The sequence below is a fragment of the Chiloscyllium punctatum genome, chromosome 18, assembly GCF_047496795.1.
Source record: "Chiloscyllium punctatum isolate Juve2018m chromosome 18, sChiPun1.3, whole genome shotgun sequence".
NCBI classification, from domain to species: domain Eukaryota; kingdom Metazoa; phylum Chordata; class Chondrichthyes; order Orectolobiformes; family Hemiscylliidae; genus Chiloscyllium; species Chiloscyllium punctatum.
This window is the reverse complement of record NC_092756.1, coordinates 75,651,866-75,656,336: the sequence shown is the minus strand read 5'-3', so window position 1 is coordinate 75,656,336 and position 4,471 is coordinate 75,651,866. Positions and strand designations below refer to the sequence as shown.

General features: G+C 45.0%; 1 non-coding gene across 1 annotated transcript; it reads left to right on the top strand.

The window, feature by feature from the left end:
* The first annotated feature begins 932 nt into the window (after positions 1-932).
* trnar-ccu (transfer RNA arginine (anticodon CCU)) lies at positions 933-1,005 on the top strand. The gene has a single exon. It is a non-coding gene; the product is annotated as a tRNA-Arg (tRNA).
* Positions 1,006-4,471: the final 3,466 nt, after the last annotated feature.

Below are 4,471 nucleotides of genomic sequence, written 5' to 3'. Positions count from 1 at the left end.
TATCCTTCTTTTCCCTGATCTTCCTGAATGTTCCATAGCTTTGGCCAAAGGGGTCATGAGCTGTGTTCACATCATCCAATGGGGTCACATTGCCAGGAGCTAGACAACGGATTTACTCAGACTGACATTTCCAGTCATCGAGTCATAGAGATGTACAGCACAGAAACACACCCTCGGTCCAACCCGTCCATGCCGAAGAGATATCCCAACCCAATCTAGTCCCACCTTCCAGCACCCGGCCTATCCTCCTCCAAACTCTTCCTATTCATATACCCATCCAGATGCCTTTTAAACAATGTAATTGTACCAGCCTCCACCACTTCCTCTGGCAGCTCATTCCACACACACACACCACCCTCTGCCTGAAAAAGTTGCCCCTTAGGTCTCCTTTATATCTTTTCCCTCTCACCCTAAACCTAAGCCCTCCAGTTCTGGAGTCCCCCACCCCAGGGAAAAGACCTTGGCGGTTTACCCTATTCATGCTCCTCATGATTTTATAAACCTCTGTAAGGTCACCCCTCAGCCTCCGATGCTTGGATCCTATCCTTAGAGGAACTGGTATCAGCTTCCACCACTGTGACTCTGTGTTCAACCTCATCCATCCTCTTTTCCAGGTCTCCCAGCTGCTGTTCATGCTTCTGCAGCATAATAGAGATCGGGGCCAGCTTCACCTCTATCTGCTTCCCCAACATCTCGCGAGATTTCGCGAGCTCCTTCACCAGGGACGTTGATTTTTCACAATGTCCTGGGATTCTACAACCTTTTCAGAGTCCCAGGATATTGAGATGGTACTGAGCTCTGCAACATGATCGTCCGAGATCACCGCCATCTTGGATCCCCAGAGTGCAGTGAGAGAATAAAACTCAGAAAAACACACAATGAAATGTCAGGGTGCAGTATTTAAAGGCTGCCATTTTCATGTTAGCTATGCAGCCCCAGTGGCCTAATGGATAAGGCACTGGCCTCCTAAGCCAGGGATTGTGGGTTCAAGTCCCATCTGGGGTGTCAGACTCTTCCTTATGTGTTGTTAATCTTTAATCCACTTTGCAAACATCCCCATGTCTGTATTCAGTTGATGGGATGTGGTGTCCCATGTGACCTTACACAAGTCTTTTGGGATTTGCAGGATTAAGGCTGAATTCCCTGAAAGAGACAGCACAGTCACAATGGCTGAAAACCTGCTGAGATTCTCCTGGGGATGGCATGGTGGCTCAGTGGGTAGCACTGCTGCCTCACAGTGTCAGGGACCTGGCTTTGATTCCTCTGTTTTTGTCCAGTATATTGGAGAAGTGTCAGCCTGAGTTATCCACTTTATAGCTCCTGGCATGACAACAGTGAAGGGTATTGGTGTGACCCCATTGGATGATGTAAACCCAGCTCATGACCCCATTGGCCTAAGCCACTGAACTGTCTGGAAGGTCAGGGACAGGAGGGTAGAAAAACTCATCTATATGACAGTCCTTAACAAAGCCTTGACCTGGCCCTGCAATGGAACTCTAACCATCTGGTCCAAACGTATTCAGAGAAGCCCTTGAGTGGGGTGGGAGCAGGCCATTCAGCCCATCCCACCCAGACAACTCACCCCAATATCCTGCAGATTCCCGAATATCTTGTGCACCACTTCCCATCAACTGAATGTAGACATGGAGATTTTTCCAATGTAGATTTGAAATAAAGTTGATGAAAGATAGGCAAGGAAGTAGCAGGTACCCCAGATGGGACTCTAACCCATAATCCTGGGTTTAGGGGGCCAGTGCCTTATCCATTAGGCCACTGGGGCAGCACAGCAGGGCTGAAAATCACACCCTTTAAATACTGCATCCTGACTGCTCATACTGTGCGTTTCTGAGTGTTTTTCTCTCACTGATTGTTTTTTACCTCTTCCATCTCATGCTCAATTGTTGGCTGCTTGATAAATTAATCTCACCTCCCATTTCTCCCCAAACGGATAGATGAGAAATCAACCAAACTCCAACTTTGCACAACTCAAGTCTAAGAAAAATGGAGCAGACAGGAAAATAGCAAAGGGCTCAATGTTATTTTGTTCAGCACTTTCAAGATATTTGCAGTTAGTGGGGAAGGTGGAAGTGGAGATGTTGCAAAAAGCTGCTTTGAGGACAAATAAGAGGATCTTAGTGGACATTCAGCCCATTGTGGCTGTGCTATCTCTTTCAGACAATTCACCCCAAGATCTCCCAAATCCTGGAATTATCTGGTGTACGTTTCTATGAAATATCATTTGCCTTAATCTCAATGCAGGCACAGTGAAAGAGGTTGAAAAATCGAGTTAATTTGGATTGAGATGAAGTTGACATGGGATGAAAATCAGCCACTGCAAAGACCAGGCTTAAAAATGGAACACCAGAGAGGGGAAGTGAATCTGCAATCCCTCACGTAGAAGGCCAGTGCCTTATCCTTTAGGCCACACAGGAGCAGTGTATGAGTGCCCTTGGAAACAGGTGACCTCAAATAATCGCTACAGCCTAGTACATTCCAAGATCAGTAACTACACACTGAGGGACGCACTAAAGTAACGGGCAGTTGCTGCCAAAGTGTAACAGAGAAACAACGCAGTCTAAGGTCTTTCTGACACATTATCACATCGTTCTTTCAATTCTCAGACCGTCTTGGTGCCTGACAATAAACACAGATCAGTTCCTGCCCAAGTGGAAAATGCCTTTATTTTTCACAACGATACAGAAGTTTTCAGAAATGTCAAAATTCCAAAGTTTTGTTTTTTCCATGAGGCATCTTATCGAAGGCCTTTTGGAAATCTAGGTAGATAACTTCCACTGGGTTTTCCTGGTATAACCTACTTGTTACCTCTTCAAATAAGTCTAACAGGTTTGTCAGGCACAACCTCCCCTTATTAAATCCATGCTGACTTGTTCTAACCCGACAATGCACTTCCAAGAATTTTGAACTCTCATCCTTAACAATGGTTTCAAGGATTTTATCTCCCACCGAGATTAGGCTCATCTGCCTATAATTTTCCATCTTTTGTCGTGACCCTTTCTTGAACAAGGGGGTTATAACAGCGATTTTCCAATCATCTGGGAATTTTCCTGACTCCAGTAATTTTTGAAAGTCTACATCCAACGCCTCCGCTATTTCCTTAGCCATCTCCCTCAGGATTCTAGGATGTAGCTCATCCAGGCCAGGAGATTTATCGATTTTTAGACCTTTTAGCTTTCTCTTTTGTAATGGCTACCATATTCAAATCTGCCCCCTGTTTCTCCTTAATTGTTGGGATATTACTCATGTCTTCCACTGTGAAGACTGACACAAAGTACCAAGTTCTTCAGCCATTTCCTTATCTCCCTTCACGAGTCTTCCTGCATCAATTTGGAACGGCCCAATTTCTACTTTTGCCTCTCGTTTGTTTCTTTTGTATTGAAAGAAACTTTAACAATCATTTCTAATATTACTGGCGAGCTTACCTTCATATTTGATCCTCTCCTTCCTATTTCTATGTCTTTGTTATCCTCTGTTTGTTTTTGTCGTCTTCCCAACCTTCTGATTTCCCAGTGCTCTTGGCCTCTTTATACACTCTCTCTTCTTCAATGAGACATTTCCTGACTTCCTTTGTTGGACACGACAGTCTAATTGGGAGTCACTCACCAATTAAGAGGAAGAAGGTACTTTTGAGTCTTAGAAAGGAGAAAGTGGATATTCCTTTGTTACAGGAGACGCACTTTGATGACAGGGAGCATTTGAGACTACAGCAGAATGGCTTTGGTCAGGTTTACTTCACATCATTTAACACCAGAAGGAGGGGAGTGGCTGTATTGGTGAGGAGGAATCTCCCAGTTAAGTTACTAGAATGTGTTAAAGACACACACACACAGGAGGTTTGTAATACTCAAACCCCTGATCAATGGGTTAGAATATGATGTTTTAAATGTTTATTGCCCTCCAGCTCATTCCCTCAAATTTCTGATAGATGTGTTCTCTAAACTGATCAGTCTCAAGTCCCAGCATATCATTAAAGAGGGAGATTTTAACTGTCTCATGGATCCCACAGTACAGAGGTTGCCCAAAGGCCACCCCCCTCTCCCCGATCCCCTCTGTACAAACTAAACAATTAGTGGATCTGTGTGTGGAGTGAGGGTTGGTGGACATCTGGAGGTGTCTCCACCCTACAGGCAGGGATTTTACGGTTTTGTTTTCCAATCCACACAGATGTCACACCAGGATTGATTTTTTTTCAATCCCCGTGGCAACCCTGGGCTTGGTGGCACCTTGTACGATCGGTAATATTACCATCTCTGATCACACTCCAGTGGACCCGTTGGTGAAAATGAATTCCGTTAGAGTGGGTTCAAGCAATAATTTTGTGGAGCATTTCTCTTGGGAATTTCAGGCGTTCCTCGACATTAACTCAGGCTCGGTTAGTAGCCCACCTGTCCTTTGGGAAACTGCCAAAGCCGATGCCAGGGGGTTAGTTCTTCCCTACTCTGCCAGTAGGAGG